The sequence below is a fragment of the Ursus maritimus genome, unplaced genomic scaffold, assembly GCF_017311325.1.
Source record: "Ursus maritimus isolate PB19 unplaced genomic scaffold, ASM1731132v1 scaffold_13, whole genome shotgun sequence".
NCBI lineage: Eukaryota > Metazoa > Chordata > Mammalia > Carnivora > Ursidae > Ursus > Ursus maritimus.
This window is the reverse complement of record NW_024423675.1, coordinates 11,261,937-11,271,771: the sequence shown is the minus strand read 5'-3', so window position 1 is coordinate 11,271,771 and position 9,835 is coordinate 11,261,937. Positions and strand designations below refer to the sequence as shown.

The following is a 9,835-nucleotide window of genomic DNA, read 5'->3' as shown; positions in this document are numbered from 1 at the left end:
CCATGCCCTTAGACGAGACTGCTATTACTTTTCACCCACGTGGCTGCACTAGCTACCTGGTCTTGCTGCCCTCTCTCTTGTCTTCCTGCTAGCCAGGCTCCACACAGCGGCTATAACGTTCTTTACACATTTTGAATAGGATCAAGAAACTTCACTTCTAATACCATCTAATGGCTCCCTGGTTAAAGGCAGAATCCAAAGTTTTAAAGATGGTGTGGCCCTGTGTGGTCTGGTTCCTATCCATGTTCTGATTTTCCCTCCTGCCTCTTGCTCTCTTTCCTCTAACTCCAGAAGTGATTTTTTTTTTTTTTAATGTTGTCTGTTCCTTTACTGTTATCCTCTCCACTACCACTACCAAAACCAAGTAGGGTCGTGGTTTCCTTTCCCCGGAAGGTGCTACCTCATTCCCAGGCAGATGAGGGAGGATAGGTTCTCCCTCCCCCAGCTTGGAGCCAGGGAGGGGAAGTGACACGTGGTGATGGATGGATGGAAGGCACGATAGACGGACAGGAAGGGCCAGAGAAGGTCGGGTCAGGAAGGGGCTACTCCAAGCAAAGCCCTACCTTTCCCATCGGCCTCTGGGGGTAGGAGAGGCACTACTGACCATCAGAGCCAGGGCGGTGCCTAGCGGGCCACAACCCTTTGTGGGGTAGTCCAGTAAGCATCGTGTGTTCTCAGCACTGCTGGTGCCTGGAGTTCCAAGGCACAGACACCTCTTGGTCCTCTTGGCCTTGGTTCCCCCACAAGCCAATAGTGGCAGGAAGGGGTACACGGGGAAAGTGGCTTCTGCCCCGGGAGCCTCACAGGCCAGCCTGGGGTGGAGGGAGCTGGATCTGAGGAGTGGCTGACCCACACATCACGGGTGCTCTTACCGGGTGGCACCCCCTGGAAGAGGGCATCTAGATCCCTGAGCAGCCCTGGGGGGTCATGGGTTTCAGGAGTCTCCCCTCAGTGGGCTGAGCTTGTTGAAGGTGGGCACTGGGGACAGGATGTGGGCGGTAGCGGAGCAAGGACGTCACCGCATTGGGAGTGTAGGTGGCAGTAGGGGGTGGATAGCTGCCCCCGAGGGGAGGCCCCGCAACTCCCACTGGACATCCCCCAGGGTCTGGGGTATCCTGCGGTAAGCAGAGGGGCCAGGCTCTGTGTTCAGGGGAGAGGGGTGAAGGGTGAGGGCCTGCTGGTTCCCCCCTGGGTAGTCTCCCTCTTTGCTCTCCTGGCCCCAGGGAGGGACAGAGGGGCCACAAAGTCCCCTCAGAGGGTAGGGCTGGAGCGGGCACTACCTCCTCCCTACGCGCCAAGCACCTGCCCTACCTGGGCCACTCCGTGGTGCCCCCATCCTAAGGTTGCCTAGCAGACACGATGCTGAGGCCCTCACTGGGCGGTGGCTATGGACCGGGCCACCAGGAGGGCCAGCCGTGCAGCACGCAGGGGCCCAGGTCCTTGGCGACAGCTCCCCGCATGCCCCTGCAATGCCAGCACTGGCACGGGGCTGTGTTCTGCAGCCAAGCCACGTAGCCCAGGATCAGGCTCACGGCCACCGACTGCTCACAAGTTGCCCTTGGCCTGGGGCTTCACAGGCTTTTTAGGCACCTTGTGGCAGCATCGGAAGCAAGGTTGGAGGAGAGGTTGTAGCAGATGGAATCCCTCCAGCGCTCGTGGTCGTCCCTGAAGATGGGGACCGGGACCTGGACCCTACGGATGATCTGGGCCAGTTGTAGCCTGTGGGAGGGTGCGGCCTGGGTCACCAAGGCAATCATGGCCAAGGGGGTGTGGGGGTCTTTGCAGGCCACAGATTATCTCGTTCCTCCTCTCTGGAGGCTGGGAGGACAACACTGACCCCGACCAGGAGGCCCCAGGCGTGGTTTGCTGCAGCGCCCCATGCAGGGGAAGCAAGCAACATGCGCAGGGGCCAGCTGGGGTGGGGGCGGGGAGCAGGGCGCAAGGCTGTGGAGCGCTGTGGGGACAGAGGGCTGGGGGCCTGAGGCCGCCTCAGGTGCTTTTCAGTTCTGCAAATACGCCATGCCCTCTCTTCCCTTTGGGGACTCTCTCTTTTACCCTCCTCTCTGCCCTCCCACCTCCAGCTTTATTTCTCCGGGTGACGTCCTACTCATCTTTCCAGTTTTTGTTTACTGCTTCAAGGAATTCTTCTCTGAGATTCCCTCTCCCTCCAACAATATCTGACTCGTGCACACGACAGCCCCTCTAGGCTAATACTCAGAATACCGTATTTGAATTGCTTATTCGTCCCCATCTCCCACTATTTCATGAAATCCATGAGGGCAAGGGCTCTATCTGCCCTGTTCGCTGTTGTGCTCCCAGTGCTTAGGACAATGCCTAGAATATACTAAGGGGTAAATCATTACTTGTAGCAGAGAGTGTAGGGTGATGGGAAAGTAAATGACCAGGAACCAAACTGCCTGGGTTCAAATTCTGAGGCTGCCCATTACTTGCTGTATCATCTTGGATAAGTTACGTAACTCTCTACATCCAGCTTCTTATCTGTAAGATAGGGATTAACAGCGCTTCCCCTGATGTGGTTGTTGAGAGCACGGAATTAACACACGGACTGTATTCAGAGCAACACCTGGCGCAGTAAACACCCAAGGGACTCATTTGTCAGCCTACTGAATGCGGCCATTAAAAAATCATAGGAATCTTATCTACCTGTCTTCCCATCACCTATCCATCTGTATCTAGAGCTGTATCTTTAGCTGAAAATGGCCATTTCTTTACACACCTTTATGAACCAGTTGTGCATGTTAAATTGAAACAGTGACTCAATTAGTCGAACACATTCCCCATTTGAATAACGTAAACATCAACCTGGAATTTCATCTTTTTTTTTCCTGTCTGTTCTTACAGTGATCTCACCCAGCATCACCAGCAGTGAATTTGGCTACCGTGCTGGCCATGTCTGCGTTTATATCCATCTCTACAACCCGGCATTATCAGGCTGACTGCATTCTCAAATTAGAGCTTTCCTTAATTTTTAGAGGCTTGAAATGGTCCTTCATCTACACAGAGTGACCTGAGGCAGAGGCAGTCACGCCATTTTTCCAAGGAGAAGGAGATTTCCAAACATCTTTTATAAGCAGGAAAATAGAAGCTTAGAAAGGCCTAGTCATTTGTCCAGAGACATGTATCAGTGAATACTAAAACCAGGATAGAGAGCCGGCATTCTGTGGCTCTCTTGAATTCACAATAAAACATCACAATATGTTATTAGGAAAGAAAAACTCAAGTATGAGAACAGAAAATATGGTATTCTTTTTGAAACTATGACTATGAATTTATGCCACACTGGTCCCATTTTCTCGTACGGTGAAAAGCATCAGTGTGGGTATGTACGTCTATACGTACACGTATGTTTCCCTCTTCCTCCCCTCTCGGTCCCTCCCCCCACCTATCTGTAGATGTAAATACGGTACCGCCCGTGCAAATACAACGAAGCACTGGAGAAGACGGTAGATAACAGCTGCTAGTTCTTCTAGTTGCTCTGGGGCCAGAATTCTGTTCAATTTTTACCTTATCTCTTTGGAGAGCGAGGTGCAAATCTTTCGTCTGTGTCCTCGGTGGCCTGCAGTCTTAAATCCTAGGTTCGGCTATGTGAGCAGTGCTCGTTTTCCTTCTTTCCTTTTCACCCTGTGAATCTTCTGCTATGATGCCCCCTCCACCCTGGAGGACGCTGCTTCCTAACTGCTTTCTCATTAGTCTTGGGCAATCTAGCTTCTGGCTTTTTCACTGGATGTACAAATAACAAAAGTCACCTGTGGTCCTCTGACATTTTCTTAGCTGTGATTCACCTTGCAATGTCTTTCTAGGTAATGCTGTGCATCAACTCTCCGTCTTCGGAAGACACCCCGGCTGTGTGGCAAGGAGCCTGCGCTGCTCCAGGTCACGTCACCCTGGTTCTCTCCTGCTTTGCCCTTCTCAGCTTCGCCATTGGCTCTACTTCCTTCTTGCATGTTCGACAAAGGACTCACCAAATTGAAGCCTCTTCTTTTTCTTCTCTAATCTCTGCACTTGGAGCGTTCCATTCTCCAGTTTGTGCTGAGCTGCACGAAGGGAGGAACTCTCTCTTAGTCATTCTTCTGTATCTATTCCTCATACGTGCACAACACCTGGGTCATGGCAGGTGCTCAGAGAGGTCTGTTGCCTTGCACTTAAGCTGTGCGGATGATTCCAAAATTTAAATCAATAACTGACTTTCTCAACCTCTAGTTCCAATTACATTACCTGCTTTCTGTGCATTTCCAATAACAGTAAAAGTAGCTATTGCTATTAAGCACCCACTGTGGGTTAGTCAGTCTGCTAGGGGATTGCAATACATTATTTGTACTCTGTGCAACACTCCAAGGTGCACATTGTCACCAGTGCTTACTATGGGACAGATTCAACATCCACTTGGATATCTGGTAAGCATCTCAAACTTATGGCCAGTAAAAAACATTTGCCCCAGATCTGCCCGGATCCTGTTTTTCCATCTCAGGAAGCAGACCTCTATTCGTGGTTATTCTCCACTTGATGCTTTGCTTTCCAACACCCAATCCATTAACATGTCCAGTTGACTGCAAAAAGTACTTCTAACCTATCCGATTTTCTTCACTTCCCAGTTCAGGCCGTGATCCTCTTCTCCAGGCCAGTGTAAGGGCCTCCTAACTGGGCTTTCCTTTGATTCCCCGCTCGCCGTTCTCCACACGGCAGCCTGTGGTCCTTAATCAGATCATGTTACTGGAGTCATTACATCCTGCTGTGGCTGCAAAAACTATTTACTGGTTTGATTTGATGGTATCGGCAGTGTGGCTGCACTCGTGCTCTACTTTAAGGCAAATGTTTGAAAATTTAAGTTAGCTGAAAGTATAAACTGAGGATTGATTCACCTACGAAGGGATTAACATCTACATCCATAAGCAAACCTAAGAAATGATTATTTTATTAGACAATGCTATACTTTATAGAAACATAGTATTCCTTTAAATAGCAGGCACTTAAAATATTAGCTCATTTAGCATAATTTATTTACAAAACACTTTGAAGGAATATATTGAATACATAATGTGAGGGACATTTGTACCCGCATATGGATAATGTATGCTTCTTAAATCGTATAATCCTATTCAAACAAATGCAAAATAATCTCTCTTATAATATTCGTATTGCCTATAATTTTGATTTTCATTGAAATCTAACTAGTGGAAGAACAAACAACCAAAGACAGAAGTAAGATAGCCAAAGGAGCTGTCGTTCATGGTTCACGGTTCTGGCTTTTTAAACCACTGTTATGCATTTGGGATCAAATTAGCTGGTGCTGGCTGTGAGACTCAGAGATGTCACCTTCTCTGGTTGTTTCTGGACTCAGGTACTCTTGTCCAGAAGGCAAATGCTTGGATACTAAATATAAGTCCTACTTTTTTTTTTTTTAAGTAGGCTCCATGCCCAGCATGGAACCCAATGTGGGTCTTGAACTCACGACCCTGAGATCAAGACCTGAGCTGAGAGCAAGAGCCGGATGCTCAGCCTACTGAGCCACCCAGGTGTCCCAAGTCCTGCTTATCTTGATACAGTGTGACAGTTTGCAAAATTTCTCATACACATAGATTCAGGCTCATGTTTTTGAAAAAGTATTTGTAAAAAAAAAAAAAGTCTTTTTTTATTAGAAAAATACGACTTTTAATGATTATCAGTGATTTATCAGTAATGCAAATATTCATCTCTCTTTTGATTTGTGGAGACAGGTTGTGTCTGAGAATTGTTGTGTTAATGTCTGCTTAGCTGGTGCAATTTTCACTAAAAAATATTTACTGATTTGTTAAATGATCTGAACTTGCTCTAATAGAAAAACAAGGGTGGAAAATGTCAAAACTTTTTCTACATTAAAGCGTTTTTTGAGAGGTTTTTTTTTATGCTCTTGGGTTTTTCCTGAAGTTTGTAAGTTTAAGAAATTATTGACTTTGGTGGAGAATTTGTTACTTAAAAGATGTCCTTGTTGACTATTTGCAAATAATGTAGTTACTATTCAGCTGTAAAAAATAATCAAATTAATGTAAGGGAAAACAAAATATGAGGAAATTTTAATCCACATCTCCACCAAGAATGAGATTACATTTTGGAAATTTAAGATGGTCAGATTCTAAATTTTTCTCATTCATTCCCCTTTTTCTTTCTCTTCTTCCCTTCTTTGTGGACTTCTCTTCCTCACGTCAGCTCTTACAGCCAAGGGTTACATCCTAGGTAATCTCTTCTCCCTCTGCATGAAATTTAGCATCACTGCTCGGTTTACTCACTTCCTTGGCTTCAACTGTGCCCATGACAATGACAAGCAAATTTATATCTTCATACTTTACCTCTTCTCAACACCTGAGATGTTTTTCTAGGAGTAACTAAAACTCAAAATGTGCCAAAGTGAACTTACTACCATCTTAAACTTCCTTTTCTCACATTTCCATCTTGGTTAATGCTTGACCAAGGGACCCACCATCTCCTCTGTGGCTCAGGCTGGAACCTACGTCGTCCCGCACTCTGAGCTCCATCTCACTCTCCACCTGTGTTCCCAGGGTCACCAAACCCTGTTAGTGCTGCCACCAAATATCTTTCTGTTCTATTTCTTCCTGTGCAGACCTATCATAATGACTAAAGTCCTCACCATCTCTTGCCAGCGGTTTTGCAACAAAATCTCAACACGTCTACTTGCCTCCAGTTTTCTTGACAGCTGTGGCTGATACCTCACTGTGGTTTTGATTTGCATTTCCCTGATAATTAATGATGCTGAACACCTTTTCATGTGTTTGTTGGCTATCTGTATGTCTTTGGAAAAATGTCTATTTAGGCCTTCTGACCATTTTTTTTTAAATTGGGTTGTTTGTTTTTTTGCTGTTGAGTTCTTTACATGCTTTGGATATTAACCCTTTATTGGATATCTGATTTGCAAGTATTTTATCCCATTCCATAGGTTGCCCTTTCATTTTGTTGATGGCTTTGTTTTCTGTGTAGAAGTTTTTCAGTTTGATGTTGTCTCACATTTTTTTTTCTTTTGTTGCCTTTGATTTTGGAATCAGATCTAAAAATTCAACACCAACACTGATATCAAGAAATTTACTGCCCATGTTTTCTTATAGGCATTTTATAGTTTCGTGTCCTACATTCAAGTCTTTAACTCATTTTGAGTTAATTTTTGTGTATGGTATAAGATAGTGGTCTAGATTCATTCTTTCCCATGTGGCCATTGGTTTTTCCAGCACCATTTATTGAAGTGAGTGTCCTTTCCCAATGTGTATTCTTGGCTCCTTTGTCATAAATGAACTGATAGGTTTATTTCTGAGCTCCTTATTCTCTTCCATTGATCTAAGTGTCTGGGTTTAATGCAATACCATACTGTTCTGATTACTAAAACTTTGTACTATAGTTTGAGATCAGGGAGTGTGATATCTTCAGCTCTGTTCTTCCTTAAGATTACTTTGGCTATTCAGAGTCTTTTGTGGTTTCATACAAATTTTAGAATTGTTCTAGTTCTGTGAAAAATGCCATTGGTGTTTTGATAGGGATTGATAGGGATTGAATCTGAAGATTGCTTTGGGTAATATGGACATTTTAACAATATTAGTTTTTTCAATTCATGAGAACAGAATGTCTTTCCATTTACTGGTGTCTTCTTCAGTTTCTTTCATTAATGTCTTAGAATTTTCAGCATGTTGGTCTTTCACTTCCTTGGTTAAATTTATTCCAAGATATTTTATTCTTTTTGATGCAATCATGAGTGAGGTTGTTTTCTTAATTTCTCTTTCTGATGGTTTGTTATTAGTGTTTGGAAACACAAAGGATCTGTGTATATTGATTTTGTATCCTGCAGTTGTACTGAATTCATTTGTAAGTGCTAATGGTTTTTTGGTGGCGTCCTTAGGGTTTTCTATATGTAGTATCATGGCATCTGCAAATAGTGACAGTTCCCTTTTTTCCTTTCCTATTTGGATGCCTTTTATTTCTTTTTCTTGACTAACTGACATTCAAGCTAAGACTTCCAATACTATGCTGAACAAAAGTGGCAAGAGGGGGCATCCATGTTTTGTTGCCGATCTTCTGTTCCGTTACTACGATGTTAGCTGTGAGCTTGTCATACATGGCCTTCATTGTATTGATTCTGTTTCTCTATATTCACTTGTTGAGTGTTCAACATCATGAATGGATGTTGCATTTTGTCCAATGATTTTTATGCATCCATTACGATGGGATGATCATATAATTTTTAACTTCATTTTGTCACAACAATATATTTGCAAATATTGAACAATCCTTGTATCCCTGGCATAAATCCCACTTGATCATGTTGTATGGTCCTTTTAACATATTGTTGAATAATTAGTTTCTTAGCATTGTGTTGAGGCCTTTTGCTTTATGTTCATTAGGGATATTGGCCTGTGATTTCCTTCCTTCCTCCCTTCCTCCCTTCCTTCCTTCCTCCCTTCCTTCTTCCTTCCTTCCTTCCTTCCTTCCTTCCTTCCTTCCTTCCTTCCTCCCTCCCTTCCTTCCTTCCTTCTTCCTTCCTTCCTTCCTTCCTTCCTCCCTTCCTTCTTCCTTCCTTCCTTCCTTCCTTCCTTCCTTCCTTCCTTCCTCTCTCTCCCTCCCTCCCTCCCTTCTATCTTTCTTTCTTTCTTTCTTTCTTTCTTTCTTTCTTTCTTTCTTTCTTGTCCTTGTCTGGTTTTGGTATTAGGGTAAATGCTGACCTTGTAAAAATGAATTTGGAAGCGTTCTCTCCTCTTCAGTTTTTTGAAGGAGTTTGAGAAGGATAGCTATTACATCTTTGAATGTTTGGTAGAATTGCCCAGTGAAGCTGTCTGGTCCTAGACTATTGTTTATTAGGGTAAGTTTTTGATTACTGATCAGTCTTTTTACTAGTCATCAGTCTAATCAGATTTTCTATTTTTTCATGATTCAGTCTTAGAAGATTGTATATTTCTAGGAACTTATCCATTGCTTCTATGTTGTCTGGTTTGTTGGTGTATAATTGTTCACAGTAGTCTCTAATGATCCTTTGTATTTTTGTAGTATCAGTTGTAACTTCCTTCATTCCTAATTTTATTTATTTGAGCCTTCTCTCTCTCTCTCTTTTTTTTTCTTCTTGGTGAGTCTAGCAGGTTTGTCAATTTTGTTTATTCTTTTGAAGAACCAGCTCTTAGTTTCATTGATCTTTTCTATTGTATTTTTAGTCTCTTTTCTGTTCATTTATGCTCTGATCTTTGTTATTGTCTTCTTTCTGCTAACTTTGGGTTTCACTTGTTCTTCTTTTCCTAGTTCTTTTGGTTGTGAAGTTGAATTGTTTACTTTAAATTTTTCTTGTTTCTTGAGGAAGGACTGTATCACTATGAACTTCCCTCTTAAAACTGCTTTTGCTGCCTCCCAAAGATTTTGGACTATTGTATTTCCATTTTCATTTGTCTCAAAGTTTTTTTGAATTGCCACTTGATTTCTTCATTGACCGGCTTGTCGTTCAGTAGCATGTTGTTTAATCTCCCCGTAATCGTGTTTTTTCCAGTTTTCTTATGATTGATGTCTAGTTTTATACCATTATGGTTGCAAAAGCTGCTTGGGATGATTTCAATCCTCTTAAATTTATTAAGACTTATTTTGTGGTCTAATATGTGATTAGTCCCGGAAGAATGTTACATGTGACCTTGAGAAAAATGTGCATTCTGCTCCTTCTGGGTAGAATGTTCTGTATCTATTAAGTCCATCTGGTCTAATGCGTCATTAAAGGCCAATGGTTCCTTGTTGATTTTTTGTCTGGATGATCTAACCAATGAGGTAAGTGGGTGCTAGAGTCCCCTACTATTATTGTATTGCT

The 9,835-nt window shown here is 43.4% G+C and overlaps 1 pseudogene; it reads right to left on the bottom strand.

The window, feature by feature from the left end:
- Nucleotides 1-441: 441 nt before the first annotated feature.
- Nucleotides 442-3,965, bottom strand: LOC121102306 (annotated as a pseudogene).
- Between the last annotated feature and the right edge of the window lie 5,870 nt (nt 3,966-9,835).